The 18,799-nt window shown below is 41.2% G+C and overlaps 1 protein-coding gene, 1 non-coding gene and 1 pseudogene across 7 annotated transcripts in view; 1 reads left to right on the forward strand and 2 right to left on the reverse strand.

The window, feature by feature from the left end:
* STIM1 (stromal interaction molecule 1) overlaps positions 1 to 18,799 on the forward strand; it is a 255,509-nt gene that overhangs the window by 74,980 nt on the left and 161,730 nt on the right. The window lies entirely within an intron of this gene.
* Positions 4,314 to 18,729, reverse strand: LOC136323238 (large ribosomal subunit protein eL43-like; annotated as a pseudogene).
* TRNAF-GAA (transfer RNA phenylalanine (anticodon GAA)) lies at positions 5,799 to 5,874 on the reverse strand. Its single transcript has one exon. It is a non-coding gene; the product is annotated as a tRNA-Phe (tRNA).

Below are 18,799 nucleotides of genomic sequence, written 5' to 3' on the forward strand. Positions count from 1 at the left end.
GTTTGGCTAGGCCCAGGAGTGCTAAGGTTGGTGGGAGCCTGTGTGTCCAGGAGAGTCTGGAGAATGAGTGAGAGCTTTGGAAGCCCTGAATGAGAGGGAAGCGGTCTTCTGTTGTAGTAATATAATGTTATAGTAATTAAATATATAGAAATGTAGAAAACAAAAATATAGAAGATAAATAAAAGTAATTAAAATAATATTAAAAATAATTATTAAAATTAAATAAAGTTATGCCATTTGGATAGGAATTAATATAGTAGGTGCAGATGTGATAAACAGACTCTGACTTTCGAGCAGGGCCCAGTTAGTGTGTGTGTGAAGTCATACCTAGATAAGAAGTGGCTTGGTATTAAGAACATCTTAAAAAGTGGTTTGATGTAAACATTTCAGTAGATTGACATAGAGGAGATTTCCTGTGAGGAACTCCCAAAAAGGTGGTTTAAGGTGATAATCATGTAGATTGACACCTGTTAGAAGGCATTGGCCAGAAAAGGTACTAAATCTAAGAGGTCTCCTGCTGTGGTAGTCGCCCAGACTCCAATGTGAACATGGACTGTCTCCATGCCACTCTGAGCTCTGATCAAAGGCAGCCAAGAAAAGCATGCCAACAGGGCCCCCTTAAGCTGTACCCAGGCACACCAAAAGGATTTGTGAGTAATAAATTGCCTGTGTGATTCTTGTAACTAAAAAAAAAAAAAAAAAAAAAAAAAAAAAAGAATTTGTGCATCTGATGTGGGATGGAAGTATCCTCTGATAGTCCGGTTGCTAATCTTGAGAGACTGGGCAAGGCAAGTGGGCAGGGGTACAGAGATGTGACAGACATAGTCCCTGACCTTGAGCAATCCACAGATTACTGAGAAAGTAAGTACACAAACATGTACTCTTAGTATAGTGTCATGTCTGACCAGGCAGTGGTCAGCCTGGGATGCTGAGGACACAGGTTTGAAACCCCGAGGTTGCCAGCTTGAGTGTGGGATCATACACAAGTCCCTGTGGTTGCTGGCTTGAGCCCAAAAGTTGCCGACTGGAAGCCCAATGTCACTGGCTTGAGCAAGGGATCACTGGCTCCTCTGGAGCCCCTGGTTAAGGCACATATGAGAAGCAATCAATGAACAACTAAGATGCTGCAACTATGAGTTGATGCTTTTCATCTCTCTTCCTGCCTTCCTGTCTGTCTGTCTCTCTTTCTAGTGCAAATATATATAATATATAGTGTAACAAGGGCTACAATAGATGGACATAGAAAATGTACTGGGAGAAAAAAGGAGGAGGGTCTAAATGCTTAGCAAGAGAGAACTGGGAAGGCTTTAAAGATGCTTAAGCTGGATCCTTAAGGATGACCAGAAGTGTGCTAGGCAAATAGGGCCCTGGAATGCATTCTAGGTTGTGTGAGTGGAAGTGTGTAGCATATTCAGGGAATGGTGAGTTGTACCTTGTGCTGAACTTTTGAACTGCCTGGGAGGGATCCTGAATGGTAAAGAGCTTAAGTTCTATTGGAGTTGAGTTTTACTGTGGATATTTAAGATGGAGTGACCTGATCAGAGTGGTGTTTTAGAAAGAACTCTCTGATGTCTGTGCTTAGGAATCTTAGAGTGGATAGATTAAAACTAGAGATGGGGAAGCCAGCTAAAAGACTTGTTAGCAAATGATTAAGTTGGAACAAGGGCAGTGGTCATGTGGGTTTATTTAAATTGTGAGTGAGGATGAGGGAGGAAGTGTTAGGTGACTGGGTATTGCTGTGACTCTATTAACACATAAAATGTAGTCTGGAAAGCTGGTTTGGGGAGGTTCATGTTGGTTTGGAGGTGCCTATGGATGACATAGTAGAAAATATTTGGTATTTGGGGGAGAAGATAGAAGTTCTGGAACTCCTGAACTCAACTCCTGAGAGGTAGGAACATAGATAATGGGATGATGACTTCTAAGTGAGAGTGGAAACCACAGAAATAGATGAAGTCACCTGAGTAAAATCCATAAAATGGGGAAAGGAAAGGGGCTGAGGATAGAGCCCAGAGGAACTCTGATATATGTATAGACAGTAAAGTTGAGGAAGAAATCTGAGAAGGAACTGTCTGAAATGCCAGGAATGAGAAGTTAAATATACTGCATGAGAGAACAGTCAGGGTGAGCGCTGAAATAAGGTTACCAAGTAAGTCATTGTTGACCTTGTGATATCAGTTTCACTGGGAAAGTGGGGACAGAGGCTAGCCTTTTGTGGCTTAGGAAGTGAGTATGAGGTGAGGGTGAAGATTCAGTAAGTATAGACTTCTCTTCTGATAAATATAATGATAAGAAAAGAAAGAAGGTAATTATTTTGAAGAGGAACCAGGGGAGGCAAGTTCAAAGATTTTGTTTTTTCAAAGTTGGAAGAATGGAGTTATCTAGGTTGAGGTAGGAGAGATTGAGAAATGTAGTCAGTTAAGGTGTCATGCCTCTATGAATACTCTATATTACTGTGAAATTTCTGACCTGTGGTGCCGTGCTGAAGCCTGCAGTCACTAGAAAGAATATGGTTAGGCAGGAGAGACTGATAATAATAATTAGTGATAGCACCATATACAGTGTGTCCATAAAGTCATGGTGCACTTTTGACCGGTCACAGGAAAGCAACAAAAGACGATAGAAATGTGAAATCTGCACCGAATTAAAGGAAAACTCTCCCAGTTTCATACCTATTCAGTTTGATGTGGGCTCATGCACAGATGTTTTAGGGCTCCTTAGGTAGCTATCCCATATAGCCTCTACAGACTTGTCACTGACTGATGGCCACCAAACTGCCGGTTTCCTTCAACTGCTTATCCCACCAAGTAATGTTATTCCTATATGGTGGCGCTTTGTTATAAACGCACCAATATTCACGTTGCACTTTGGTCACGGATTCTAATTTAGCGAGCCACAGAACACACTGAACTTTCCTCTCTACTGTACACATCTCGACTGGCATGGCCATGGGCTGCTCTGCTGTATACACAGTGTTATGTCATCATCTGCGCATGCGAACATGCTGCCACATCATCCTACAGAAACTGGGAGGGTTTTCCTTTTATTTGGTGCAGATTTCACATTTCTATCGTCTTTTGTTGCTTTCCTATGACCGGTCAAAAGTGCACCATGACTTTATGGACACACTTTATTTAGCAACCTCTGTATGCCTGGAAGTTTTCTTCTTTCTCTCTCTTTTTTTTAAGTGAGAGGAGGAGAGATAGAAGGACAGACTCCAGCATGTACCCCAACTGGGATCCGCCAGGCAACTCCTGTCTGGGGCCGATGCTGAATCATCTGAGCTATTTTTAGCACCTGAAGCTGATGCACTCAGATCAACTGAGCTATTGTTAGTGCCTGGGGTCAACACTCAAAACAGTTGAGCCACTGGCTGTGGAAGAGGAAGAAGGCGAGAAGGGGGAGAGAGAGAGAGGAAAGAAGCAGATGGTTGCTTCCCTTGTGTGCTCTGACTGGAAATCAAACCCAGGACATACATACATCAGGCTGATGCTCTATCCACTGAGCCAACTGGCCAGGTCTGGAGTTTTTCTATGCTCCTCTAAACATATTAGATAGAATTCTAATGCTTATCACAATACTCAGAAGTAAGTATTGTCACCATTTTCCAGATGGAGAAACAAACAAATTAAGAAACATACAGTTAGGCCCTGGCCGGGTGGTTCAATGAATAGAGAGAGCATCCTCCCTGCGTGCTGAGGTTGCGGGTTTTATCCCCGGTCAGGGTACATATGAGAAGCAACCAATGAGTGCACAACAAAATGGAACAACTAAGTGGAACAGTGAGTTGATGCTTCTCTCTTTCTCTTTCCTCTGCCCCCTTTCTTCCTCTCTTAAATCAATGGAAAGATTTTTTCTTTTTGAGAGAGTGAGAAAGAGACAGACAGACCAGGACAGACAGGAAGGGAGAGAGATAAAAAGCATCAACTCATAGTTGTGGCACCTTAGTTGTTCATTGATTGCTTTTTCATATGTGCTTTGACCGGCGTGGGGTGTGTGTGTGTGGGGCTCCAGCCTAGTCAGTGACCCCTTGCTCAAGCCAGCGACCTTGGGCTTAAGCCAGCGACCTTTGGGCTCAAGCCAGCAACCATGGGGTCATGTCTAGATCCCATGCTCAAGCCAGTGACTTCAAGGTTTGAACTCTATCCGCTGTGCCACCATCTGGTCAGGCTTATTGGAAAGATTTGAAAGAAAGAAAGAAAGAAAGAAAGAAAGAAAGAAAGAAAGAAAGAAAGAAAGAAAGAAGGAAGGAAGGAAGGGGGGAGGGAGGGAGGGAGGGAGGGAGGGAAGAAAGGAAGGGAAGAAGGAAGGGAAGAAGGAAAGAGAAAGGAAGGAAGGAAGAAAGGAAGGAAGACTTTACATATTTACTTAGATAATTCTTTTATATATAAATTAAGCCATTTATTATAGGCTAGCAATTTTCAATTTGTGGAGCTTGTACTGATCTTTCAATTCCTTTAGTCTTCTGATGGCAGACTTTACTGTGACAGCAGAGCTGGTAGAGTGCGTCTAGGCACCACCAGCTACCATTTCAAATATTTTTATTTATTTGAGAGAGAGAGAGACATTGATTTGGCATTTCACTTATTTATACATTCATTGGTTGATTCTTGTATGTGTTGAGAGAGGGAATCAAACACCCAACCTTAGTGTATCAGGACGATGCTCTAACCAACTGAACTACCCAGCCAAGGCCAGCTATTGTTTTTGTGCAAGGTCCACAGTGCCAGATCCCCACAGCTCATCTCTTCATCGTGGTTTTGCCACAGAAGGAGCAGGTGTACTTGGCATGCTAACTGATTTCAGTTTTCTTCACCATTTCCTGAGGGAGGTGCCATAATGGGTTTCATATTTATGACAATTCTGACCTTCTTGAGGTGTTTAGTCTTTTGCCGTAAACTAGGTTGGAACCCAGAGAGGTGATTATTTATTTTTATCTTTTTTGGTGACAGAGACAAGGAGGTAGAGAGAGGGACAGATAGAGACAGGCAGGCAGAAAGGGAGGGAGATGAGAAGCATCAATTCTTTGTTGCAGCACTTTAGTTGTTCATTGATTGCTTTCTCATATGTGCCTTGATGGGGGAGGGAGGGGTACAGGAAGGCAAGTGACCCTTTACTCAAGCCAGAGACCTTGGGCTTCAAGCCAGTGACCTTTGGGCTCAAGTTGGCAACAATGGGGTAATGTCTATGATCCCATGTTCAAGCAAGCAGTGACCCTGTTGTGCTCAAGCTGGTGAGCCGTGCTCAAGCCGATGACCTTGGGGTTTTGAACCTGGATCCTCTGCTTTCTATTCCAATGCTTTATCCACTGTGCCACCCCCTGGTCAGGTGATGACTTTTTTAATTTAAAAATTTTATCTGGGTCCTTTCAAAGTATTATGGTCCCTTGGGCAATAGAGGACAGTAAATGTGCCTGCTTACTGTTGTGGCACTGGTGATAAACACAGTCCTGGGTGTGTAAAGGATGCTCAATAAGTATTTTTTTTTTTTTTTTGGTATTTTTCTGAAGCTGGAAACGGGAAGAGACAGTCAGACAGACTCCCGCATGCACCCGACCGGGATCCACCTGGCACGCCCACCAGGGGCGACGCTCTGCCCACCAGGGGGCGATGCTCTGCCCCTCTGGGGCGTCGCTCTGCCGCGACCAGAGCCACTTCAGCTCCTGGGGCAGAGGCCAAGGAGCCATCCCCAGCGCCCGGGCCATCTTTGCTCCAATGGAGCCTTGGCTGCGGGAGGGGAAGAGAGAGGCAGAGAGAAAGGAGTGGGGGGTGGAGAAGCAAATGGGCGCCTCTCCTATGTGTCCTGGCCGGGAATCGAACCCGGGTCCCCCGTGCTTCAGGCCGACGCTCTACCGCTGAGCCAACCGGCCAGGGCCTCAATAAGTATTTATTGAACAAATGAATGAATGGTATCATTACAATTATCCTAACATAGGTAATGTTAGCCTCATCCTACACATAAGAAAATTGAAGTTCAAAGGTCATAAAACTAATAGTGGCTAAGATGGAGGATTTAAACCCAATCCTAACTCTAAAATTGATGGCTTTACTGCTTAACACCACAAATACCTTCATTTATCTGATGTTTTAATTAAAAATTTGAAAGGAAGGAAGAGTTGAGGGTTTCAGGTTGGGCACTAAAGTTTATTTATTTATTTTTATTTATTTATTTATTTATTTAGAGAGGGAGAGAGTCAGAGAGAGAGAGAGAGAGATAGAGACAGACAGACAGGAACGGAGAGAAATGAGAAGCATCAATCATCAGTTTTTACTTGCGACACCTTAGTTGTTCATTGATTGCTTTCTCATATGTGCCTTGACTGTGGGGCTACAGCAGACGCAGTAACCCCTTGCTCAAGCGAGCAACTTTGGGTCCAAGCTGGTGAGCTTTGCTTAAACCAGATGAGCTTGTGCTCAAGCTGGCGACCTCAGGGTCTTGAATCTGGGACCTCCACATCCCAGTCCGACACTCTATCCACTGTACCACCACCTGGTCAGGCTGAAGTTTAATTATACATGGTTAGTATACAGAATTGGCAAGTATCTCAAGCACCTTAAGAAAACAAAGGGATTGTAATAGCATTTACTATGCACTGGGTACTTTATTTATTGAGGAATAAGTAAATGACATTTAAAAGCCACTTTTATAGTTTTAATTATCATCTGTTGATTGACAACTCTCCAATTTGTGTTTCTAGCTCAAACTTTTCTGAACTTTAGAGTTGTATATCCAATCTCTTAATTCATATATTGAATGTCTAATTGGTATTTTAAATTTAACAAGTTCATACTTACATTCAATCTGTCAGCAAATTTTATTGGTTCAACCTTTAAAACATATCCAAAATTCAGACACTTTTCATAGCCTCTGTTCCTACGACCTTGATTGAACTATCATTGTTTCATATCATAGCTTCTTATTCAGTTTCCCTTATTTGTACCTTTGCCTGCCTATACTTTCTTTTGACCAGAGCAGCCAGACTGATTCTCTTCAAAATGTTAATCCAGTCATAGAGCTCTTCTGTTCAAAACTGTTTAGGGGCTTCCCATATCCCTCAGAGAAAAAGCCAGAGTCCTTAGAACAGGGGTCCCCAAACTTTTTACACAGGGGGCCAGTTCACTGTCCTTCAGACCGTTGGAGGGCCAGACTATAAAAAAACTATGAACAAATCCCTATGCACACTACACATATCTTATTTTAAAGTAAAAAAACAAAATGGGAACGAATACAATATTTAAAATAGAGAACAAGTAAATTTAAATCAACAAACTGACCAGTATTTCAATGGGAACTATGCTCCTCTCACTGACCACCAATGAAAGAGGTGCCCCTTCCGGGTGTGCGGTGGGGCCGGATAAATGGCCTCAGGGGGCCGCATGCAGCCCGCGGGCCGTAGTTTGGGGACCCCTGCCTTAGAGTTACCTGGCTCCTAGTTAACTGGCTTATCCTCATCTCTCAATCTGCTCACCCTGCCCCAGTGCTTCCTTATTATTGCTGGAATAAGATCTTCTTGCCTCAAGACTTTTGTGTTTGGTTTTTTCTCTTTCTCCTAATTTTCTTCTTGGCTCATTATCTTATTTCAGATCTTTGTTTTTTTACAGAGACAGAGAGAGAGTCAGAGAGAGGGATAGACAGGGACAGACAGACAGGAACGGAGAGATGAGAAGCATCAATCATTAGTTTTTCGTTGTGCGTTGCAACACCTTAGTTGTTCATTGATTGCTTTATCATATATGCCTTGACTTCGGGCCTTCAGCAGACCGAGTAACCTCTTGCTCGAGCTAGCGACTTTGTGCTTAAGCCGGTGAGCTTTTGCTCAAACCAGATGAGCCTGCACTCAAGCTGGCGACCTCAGGGTCTCGAACCTGGGTCCTCCGCATCCCAGTCCGACGCTCTATCCACTGCGCCACGGCCTGGTCAGGCTTATTTCAGATCCTTTGATTAAGCATCACCTTCTCAGTGGCCTCTTTCAATCATTCTATTTAAAAATAGCAACTTCTTCCCCATAGCACACCTCAAGCTGTATTTTTCACTTTATTTTTCTTCATAGCATTTCTCACACTCTTACATATTTACTTGTCAGGCCTTCTATCTACACCCCCCACCCTTGTTAGTTCCATAAGAGCAGTGATTTTTTTAAAAAAAATTTTTAATTCATTTTTAGAGAGGAGAGAGAGAGAGAGAGAGAGAGAGGGAGAGAGAGGAGAGACAGAGAGAGAGAAGGGGGGAAGAGCTGGAAGCATCAACTTTCATATGTGCCTTGACCAGGCAAGCCCAGGGTTTTGAACCGGTGACCTCAGCATTTCCAGGTCGACGCTTTATCCACTGCGCCACCACAGGTCAGGCCTAGTGATTTTTGTTCATTGTTGAATCCTCAGTCCTTGAATACAATACTGACTGACACATAGCATGTGCTTAGTAAATATTTGTTGAATGAAATATTTTGGGCCAGATACATTGGTAGATTATATATATATTTGTTTACTTTACAACCCTGTAATATATCACTATTATTTCATTTTAACAGTGAGCAAAGTGATTTGCCCAAAATTGAATGGCTAGCCCCTGGCCGGTTGGCTCAGTGGTAGAGCGTCGGCCTGGTGTGCAGAAGTCCCGGGTTCGATTCACAGCCAGGGCACACAGGAGAAGCGCCCATCTGCTTCTCCACCCCTCTCCCTCTCCTTCCTTTCTGTCTCTCTCTTCCCCTCCCGCAGCGAGGCTCCATTGGAGCAAAAGATGGCCCGGGCGCAGGGGATGGCTCCTTGGCCTCTGCCTCAGGCGCTAGAGTGGCTCTGGTCGTGACAGAGCGAAGCCCTGGAGGGGCAGAGCATCGCCCCCTGGTGGGCAGAGCGTCGCCCCCTGGTGGGCATGCTGGGTGGATCCCAGTCGGGCGCATGAGGGAGTCTGACTGTCTATCCCTGTTTCAAGCTGCAGAAAAAAAAAATACAAAAAAAAAAACACAAAAAACCCCCAAAATTGAATGGCTAGAAAGTTATAAAGCCTAGATTTGTTCCACTTAATACAGTGGTCCCCAACCCCCGGGCCGTGGACTGGTACTGGTCTGTGGGCCATTTGGTACCGGTCCACAGAGAAAGAATAAATAACTTACATTATTTTTATTTTATTTATATTTAAGTCTGAACGATGTTTTATTTTTAAAAAATGACCAGATTCCCTCTGGTTCATCCGTCTAAGACTCTTGATGCTTGTCTCAGCCACGTGATACATTTATCTGTCCCACCCTAAAGGCTGGTCCGTGAAAATATTTTCTGACATTAAACCGGTTTGTGGCCCCAAAAAGGTTGGGGACCACTGACTTAATACATTTCCAAGGAAGCCTAAATAAAATATTATAGTTCTTCCTAACCAGGCAGTGGTGCAGTGAATGGAGTGTCAGCCTGGGATACAGAGGACCCACGTTCGAACTCCAAGGTCCCTGGCTTGTGCACATGCTTATCCGGCTTGAGCACGGGCTCACCAGCTTGAGGGAGGACTGCTAGCTTGAACATACGATCATAGACATGACCCTGTGGTTGCTGGCCTGAGCCCAGAGGTCACTGGCTTGACGCCCAAGGTCGCTTGCTTGAGTCCAAGGTAGCTGGCTTTGCTAGAGCCCCGTGGTCAAGGCACATATGAGAAGCAATCGATGAACAACTAAGGTGCCACAACTCTGAGTTGATGCTTTTCATCTCTTTCCCTTCCTGTCTGTCTCTCTAAAAAAAACACCAAAAAACCAATTTATACATATATATATATATAAAACAACAGAGTCTAAATATTATTGCTTTGCTGCTCAATGGAGTGTATAAAACATAGGACTAGAAATCAGAAGAAAGGCAAAATCTGAATGTCCTGACACACTGATATTTGTGATACTGCTGCTGCTGGAAACCTAAAACACCTGGGAAAGGACCTTTGTGTGATACCTTCCTGTGCCCCACTTGACATACCTTTAGCTCACATACACAGAAAGTCAGAAGAGTTTTGTGATATTTAGAAATTTTTCTCCCTTTCTATCCAGGAAAGACTTTTTCCCCCTAGTTTGGAATCACATTGGGGTTACTTTGGGCCAATTACGTCACATCACTTTTCTTTTCTGAGGTTTAATGTCAGCCAACGTCAGTGTACAAGCCATCTCCAGGGTATACTTAGTGTGACTTTCTATGATATGACCTAGGTAAGGCCTAGCAGAGCTGTTCCCAAAGTAAGATGAGGTTGGAGTCAGAGATATTTTCAGGATAAAATGAAACTGGGCTCAAATGCCATTCTAACAGGTGTGTCATTCTGTCAGAAGAGAAGGAAAGAGAGAATAAGATCAGTATCCAGCTCCTTGGCTGGCTGGGATATAGTATATCTCTCTTCTAAGTCTCAGGTACCAGTAACATTTTTCCATTTTTTTTTATTGTGGTAAAATTCATATAACATAAAATTTGTCATATTAACCATATTTTAAGCATACATTTCAGTAGTATTAAATAACATTCATAATGTTGTACAACCATTTCACTACCATCTATCTTCATAACTCTTTTCATCTTATAAAACTGAAACTCTATACCCACTTAAACAATACCCCCCCTATCTACTTTCCCCCAGTGCCTGACAACCATTATTCTACTTTCTGTCTCTATAATTTTGACTGATCAAAAACCCAGGTACCAGTAACTTTAGAGAGACCTGGTGAAGCCCTGGACTTATAAGAGACCCAGACAGAAGGAGCAGAAGCAGATGCATTCAGGGTCCGCAATATGACAGAATTAGAAGAGGAGGAGGTAGAAAAAGGTCATTCTGTGGTGTGATTTGGTCAGTGATGTATCCAGAGAATAGTGAATAGTAATCTGTAGATCTGTGTGGTCCCCAGGGTACAATGAGACTGGGTAAGCGCTGTTCCCAGGGAAGAATGAAAATAGGACAAGAATTTCCCCAGGGTAAGATAAGCCTGGAGGAAAAGTGTATGGGGTGACACCATCATTCCCAGAGTGAGAGAAAAAAAAATAGCATGTGTGAGCAGTCACATGTAACAAGGGAAACATAATGAGAGGGAAGAATTTTAGGGCAACGCGTTTAGGAGATGAGGCTAGGGAAATAAGTAAATGCCTATTTGCAGAGAGCCTAATGTGTCATACTAAGGATTTGAGACTTTATTTTTTGGGCAATGCAGAGCTACTGAAAAATTTTAAGTAAGGGATAGTCATAGTTAAATTTGCTTCTGGTCATTGCTCTGTGTTCCCATGGAGCTAAGGTCAGGGAAGTCCAGAAAAGAGTATGGCAGCCTAGGGACTCAAGGTGAATATTTGCCAAAGCCACAAGTATCTGGCACAGTGGTCTGAGCAGAGGTGCCTGAGGAGTAGGTGAAGCCTGACTTCAGTGAAATCAGAGAGTTTCCTGGACCTTGTCAAAAACTAAGAACCTCAGGTGGTTGCCCAGCATTGTGAATGTGATAAATGCCACTGAATTGTTTACTTTAAAATGGTTAATTTTTGTTATGTGAATTTTATACCTCAATAAAACACACTTGGAAAACAAAACCAAACGAAACTAAGAACCTTGTCCTGCCTCAGTCTTTGCAGAACTTGGCCTAGGGTTCTATTACTGCCTTTTTTCTGTAAGGGCTTGGCTTACTGGTTGGTGTCATTGGGGAGTTAAGGATGGGACTAGCAGCAGGGATATGAACCCAAAGCTCTCCTTTTTTTGTCTATCCTTTTTGTTGGCCATCAGAGTCATCTTTCCAACAAGTCAGTCTAACTATGGCCCTTTCTAGTTCAGAAGTCTCTGTTTCTTTTCAATCCCCAAAAGATTATAAAATTCAGGCTTTTTATTGAATCTGGTGTTCATGGCATTCCATGATCTGACTCCTGCATATTGTCTTTTCAGCAAATCTCTTTTTCTGTTTTTTCTTTTATTTTTTATTGAATTTATTGGGGTGGCATTGGTTAATAGACTTATATAAATTTCAGGTGTACAATTCTATAATAGATCATCTGTTTATTGTATTATATGTTCACCACCTCAGGTCAGGTTGCCCTTCATTACCATTTAACCTCCCTGTACGCCCATCCCCTAACTCTCTCTCTCTCTTTTTATTTATGCTTTTCATTTTGCTTGGAAAATCTTCCTATCTTTTCTATCTGGTAAACTCTTCATCCTTCAATACTGAACTCCAGAATCACCACTTTTTGAAGTCTTCTCTGGTCTCCCTGCCCTTAAGCAGGCAGTCCATTCTACTTTTATTCTTCTGCTATACTTTATATGTCTCTGTTAATGATTCCATTGTATTGTGATGGCTTTGTGTGTGATTGACACATAGTTTGGGAGTGTTTTTTAAAAGGGGATCTACTTTGTTTTTATTCTGTACCCCTTGCCCAGTGTTGCACAGAGACAGCTCTCACTCCCCAGCCCTCTCTTTTTTTGAGAAACTCTTATTTCTACACTATAAATACCCAGTCACAAAAGGCAAATAATAGACTATGTGGGTATTGGTCAATATAGTGATGCTGACAGGGGGGCATTAATTCATAACACTGTTGCCCTTCTTTTCTTTCCACCCTAGTCAGAAGTTCCACTGAATAATAACAGCAAACCTCAGGTTAGCTGGGCTTGGGAATAAGTTTTTTGTTAAATAAGACAAGTAATTAAAAAAAAAAAAGAAAATCTGAAGCGAGTATAGCACAGACTGTTAGTTGTCTTTGTCAATATTGACTTTTTCATTCTTTGTATAATGATAGAACACCTGAGTTTTTGTAGGGCACATAGCTGCCCAACCTCCTTTGCAACCAGGTGTGGCCACAAATCTAAGTTCTAACCAGTGGAATCTAAGTGAAAGTGGTGCATTTACCACTTCTGGGTCATGTGCTTAAAAAGAGTGGATGAGTGCTTCTCTTATCCTTTCTCCTTCCTGCTGGCTGGGTGAGGGTGAGAGCTACAGCACTCTGTTGGTCCCAGAGATGGAATCTTCATGTTGAGTGAGAATGGCAAAGTTCCACTCTCAGTCCTTGACTGCTAACCATCCAAATGTTATGTGTGTGAGAGAGGTAACACTCTCTTTGGCCTAACCTTTTCTAAATGGAGTTCTCAGTTATAGCAGCTTGACCTGAACCGTCACCAGTGCAGTGAGGTTGTGGGTGGCTGTAGCATCAAGTTGCTTCTTGCTGCTGTTCCTGGATGTCTCTTATCATCAGACTACTCAATGAGTTCCTGACCATTTCTTGCCTTTCCTTTCCTTTCCTCTTAGCCTTAATTCTTGCCACTTAAATGATTCCCTCAATAAAAATATTTATTGAGGTGAAAATCATATAACATAAAATTAACCATTTTAAATTGAACAAGTCAGTGGTATTTAGTGCATTCATAATGTGTGCTACCACCACCTCCATCTAGTTCCAAAAGTACCTTACCTATTAAGTACTTTCTTCCCATTCCCCCCCCAGCAGCTATCAGTCCGCATTCTATCTCCATAGGTTTATCTGTTCTTGATATTTCATATTAATGGAATAATATTTGACCTTTTGTATAATGGCTTCTTTAATTTAGCATAATATTTTACAGGTTCATCCACATTATAGCATGTGTCAGTATATCATTCTTTTAATTTTTTTTAAAAACTGTGGTAAAATACATAACAGAATTTGCCATTTTAGCCATTTATTTACTTCAATTACAGTTTATATTCAGTATATTTGTATTAGTTTCAAGTGTATGGCATAATGGTTAGACAGTTATGTACTTTACAAAATATTCCCCCCAATATTTCCAGTACCCGTGTGGCACAATACATAGTTATTACAATATTATTGACTATATTTACTATGCTGTACTTTATATCCCCATGGCTATTTTGTAGCCATTTTAACCACTTTAAGTGTACAACTCAGTGGCATTTATTACATTCACAGTGTTGTGCAATCATCACCACTATTTCCAAAACCTTTTTCAACTCTGTACCCATTAAGCAATACCGCCTCATTCCCCCTTCCTCCTAGCTCCTGTTAAACTCTACTCTACTTTCTGACTCTATCAGTTGTCTATTCTAGATATGTAAGTGAAATCCTACAATGTTTTTTCTTTTGTGTATGGCTTATTTCACTTAGTATGTATCAGAAAACTTTATTTCTTTTTATAGCTGGAAAATATGTATGTATATACACACATTATATATGTATGTTGCAGAGTAGTTTTCAATTTTTTTGGCATTGCATTTATCTATTTTTTTTCTTTTGTTACTTGTACTTTTAGTGTCATATCTAAGAATCTTACCAGTCCAAGGTTGTGAAGATTACTCCTATGTTTTATTCTATGGCTTTAGCTCTTATAATTAGGTCATTGATGCATATATAATTTTTATATATGGCTTTTAAACCCTTGAACATATGCTGTTGGGGTTTTTCCAGTAAGTAATGATTTTTAGGTCTTCATATCCCAGTAGATACAGAAGTTTTATTAGCTACTGTTGGCTTAAGTATAGTTTCTCACCATAGGTGTATTTTAGAAGGCTACTGATGTGCATTTGATCAGTCTAGGGCTACTTTGAGAGTAAGGCCACTTTCAGGGCTGCCAGTCATTTGAGTGACACACCCTTATCTACCTGCATTGGGATGCTGTACCATGGGTTTGTTTATATCGGTCTCTGAGGAAAGGGAGCAGGGTGAGGCTTTAATGAAGCAAGGCAAAGCTGCCAAGGGCAGGGAAACAATGCTGTCAGGTTGCAAGTCTGTACTGAACCCAGTCAGGTTCCCAGCTTGCTGATATCTGCACAGCAGTAATGAGTAGTGAAGAGGTATAATTTGGAGACAGAATCCTTGATTTCTTTCTTTCTTTCTTTTTTTAAAAAAGGGAGAGAGAAGGGGACAGACAGGAAGGGAGAGAGATAAGAAGCATCAACTCATAGTTGTAGCACCTTAGTTGTCCATTGATTGCTTACTCATATGTGCCTTGACTGGGGGGCTCCAGCAGGGCTAGTGACTCCTTGCTTCAGCCAGTGACCTTTGGGCTCAAGCCAGTGATCATGAGGTCATGTCTATGATTCCGTGCGTAAGCCAGCAACCTCTGGGTTTGAACCTGGATCCTCAGTGTCCCAAGCCAATGCTCTATCCACTGCACCATGACCTGGTCAGGCGAGTCCTTGATTCCAGATTGGATGATTTGAAGTTCTCTCTGACCTCAGTGTCTTCCAGTATACAATGTGAATGCTGACTTCATATGGTGTGTTGTTTTAGAAGATCTGATGAGATTATCAATGGGAAAGTGATTTGGAAATTGTAAAATGCTATGCACACTTAGGAATGTAATGAGGAGTCAAGAACACAGCCTTTAAAAAATTTTTTTTAAATTGATTTTCATTTATTGTGTTTACATAGATTCTAGTGTTGCCCCGAATGCATCCCCCGTCCCCCGTATTCCCCTAAACATCTCCCTTGCCCCCTCCCCACAGCGCCCTCCCCCCTTCCCTTCAGCTGTATCCCATCCTGTCATCAAGAAGACAGTCTTCTGGGATCTTTTTAAAAAGATTCTTTCCCTGACTGTGATTTATAATAGAGGTTTAGAGTTTATTAACCAGATGGTGTTTTTCAATTTTTTTCCCCAAATAATTTTCCATTTGTTGTGACTCTTAAAAATTTTATTTTTCAATTACAGTTTACATTTAATATTACTTTGTATTAGTTTCAGGTGTACAGGCTAGTGGTGAGACAGTCATCCATTTCCCAAAGTGTACCCCCTGATATTTCCAGTACCTACCTGGCATTGTACATAGTTATTACAATATTATTGAGTGTATTTTTTATGCTGCACCTTACAATCCTGTGACTGTTTTGTAGTTACCTATCTGTACTTCTCAATCCCTTCACCTCTGTAACACAGTCCCCAGCCCTCTGGCAACCATCAGTCTGCTCTCTGTGTCTGTGAGTCTGTTTCAATTTTATTTGTTTATTTTGTTCTTTAGATGCCACATATAAGTGAAATCATGTGGTATTTGTCTTTCTCTGTCTGACTTATTTCACTTAGCGTAATACCCTCTAGGTCCATCCATGTTGTTGAAAATAATAAGATTTCATTCTTTTTATGGCTGATGTGGTTACTCTTTCTTTTGCAGGTGATAGGAGTACAACTCAGACTGACTTAAGAGAGTAGGAGTTATTAACTGAAGTAAATAAAAAGTCTAGAAATAGATCTAACTTGAGACACAGCAAGATCCAGGGACTTGAATGATGTCATTTGGACCTAATTTCTTTCCTCTTGGCTCAACTTTTCTTTGTTTTGATGTCATTCTTAGGCAGTGGCAAAGACAGATACCAGCTTTGGGAATGCATTCTACTAGCTAAGCAACAGCTATGGAAAGATGATATCTTTCATGATAGTGCTGGCAGTCCTGGGTATGATTTTGATTTGAGTCTTGTGTCCACCCAAAAGTAATCACTGTGGCCAGAAGAATGCTGGACATTTTTGGCCAACAGAGAGTTACATTCTACTCCTGGAGTCAGATTCAACTCCTCTGGAGCCATGTGGACTGAGGCAGAGAAGATCAAGGTGCATTTACTCAAAAGAAGAATTTGGGAGGTTGGGAGATAGTTTAAATCAGTAAAATTTATAGATGTCTACTATATAAATGAGCCATTTTATTTTTTTTTAAAGTGTAGTTCCAGTATTTAAAACTCAACAAAAATAGAGTTGCTCTGCTTGAAGTTGACATTGCCAAGGAACCTGAGTAGGAGGTTGAGGGGAGGGGCCTACAGAGCATAATTTAAAAACTGCTAGACAGTTACACAATAAATATTTGTCAGAGGTGTAATAGTCTCTGATTTTTTTTCTGTCTTCCTAGACTTTTATAGAAGAGCTTGTATTTTCTGTCCAGTCGAGGTGAATGAGATAAGTAGCAGAACCAGTTATGGCCTGGGGTTGAGGATGTCAAATACCTTGCTTAGTCCTGATATCAAAATGTGCTTTTTTTTTTTTTAAAGAAGATATGAGACTTTCAGATTTAAATAGGGACTCAGAGAACAGGAAAAATCACTTTACAATGTATTGGTTAATGTGAGTGATGAAATATATTTGTGTCCTGAGCATTTTGCAAGGGCTCAGTGTGCTAGAATGTATAGAGCCTGAGCTGGATAATTTATTTGTAAAGTGAGCGAGAGTGAAAGCTGCTTTTATACACCGCTCAGCCCGTCAGGAAGCCAACAGCCATTCCATTTTTCCTTTTTTTGAGAGATAATTCACATAGCAAAGTTTGCCATTTTAAAGTTTACAATTCAGAGGTTTTTAAACAATTTTATGGACTCATCACCACTATTGAATCCCAGAACATTTTCATCATCCTAAGAAGAAACCCATTAAGTAGTTACGCCTCGTTCTCTAGCCCCTGACAACCATTGGTCTACTTTCTGATTCTGTGGATTTGCAGCTACTTCATCAGTGATTATACTTCAGTAGTTTTACAAAAAACTTTATTTTTTATTTGCTATTCTAAAAATAAAGCTTTATTTTAATAAAAGAAATCTTATACTGTAGAGGTTATTTCTTCTCCTATACATTTTTCTTGTATTGGCCCTTTAAAGGCAGTTCCTTTTGTATTTTAGTCTTTAACAGAATGTAGCAAATACTTTTAATTAGCACATGAAAGAACATGTATATCCTATTGCATAGAAAATCTCTCGTGCTCCATAATTTATAATATTTTTATTTTAAAAATTTTAAGAAATATCTTGTATATATTATTCAAATAGCATTTGCTGACAATTGAGTGCAGTTTAAAAGATACTACTTTTCAGTACTATTTAATCCTATTTTTTACTGTAGCAAGAAGAAAGTGTTTCACCAATGATTTATGCTTTTATTTTTTAGTGAAAACTAAAGGTTTATGCAGGAAACTTACAAAAAGCCTTCTTAACTGGATTTGGTAGCTCCAGATTTTAAACATCAAATAAAATTTATAGAGGTAGATCTTTTTATAATTTTATTTATTGATTTTTTTTTCTTAGAGACAGAGAGAGGAACAAATAGGGACAGACAGACAGGAAGGGAGAGAGATGAGAATCATCAATTTTTCGTTATGGCACCTCCATTTTTCATTGATTGCTTTCTCATATGTGCCTTGACTGGGGAGGGGGGAAGCTCCAGCTGAGTTAGTGACCCCTTGCTCAAGCCACTGACTTTGGGCTTCAAGCTAGTGATGTTTGGGCTCAAGCCAGTGACCATGGAGTCATGTCTACGATCCATGTTCAAGCTGGTGAGCCTGCGCTCAAGCTAGCAACTTTAGGGTTTTGAACCTTGGGTCCTTTGCGTCCCCGGCTGATGCTCTATCCACTTTGCCACCACCTGGTCAGGCTAAATGTTTTTATTTATTGAGATAGATTGATTTTAGAGAGAGAGGAAGAGAGAGACAGACACAGACAGACAGAAACATTGATCTGTTCCTGTATGTGCCTTACTGGGGATTGAACCTGTAATCTTGGTGTATCAGGACGATGTTCTAACCCAGTGGTTCTCAAAGTGTGTGCCAAGGCACACTGTTGCACCCTAGAAGATTTCTAGGTGTGCCCTATGGTATTCCAGAGAAATATGTGCCTATTGGGGACCAAAAAACCAACAGAGTTTTTGGAGTTTAGATTTTTGGGGGACAGAGGTGTGGGGAATTGGCTGTAAGCTGACAGTCTGCCCAACCCCCACCTCACTTACCTGATTAGGTTGCAAAAGGGTGTTAAGCTGTGGGGCTGGATTGTTTACACTGCCCCCCATGTTCCCCAGAGAGACTGGAGGCAAGTTTCTTCTGTCCTTTGTTTGGTGTAAAGTTAAGATGATATGTATG

Source organism: Saccopteryx bilineata, chromosome 1, assembly GCF_036850765.1.
Source record: "Saccopteryx bilineata isolate mSacBil1 chromosome 1, mSacBil1_pri_phased_curated, whole genome shotgun sequence".
Classification (NCBI taxonomy): domain Eukaryota; kingdom Metazoa; phylum Chordata; class Mammalia; order Chiroptera; family Emballonuridae; genus Saccopteryx; species Saccopteryx bilineata.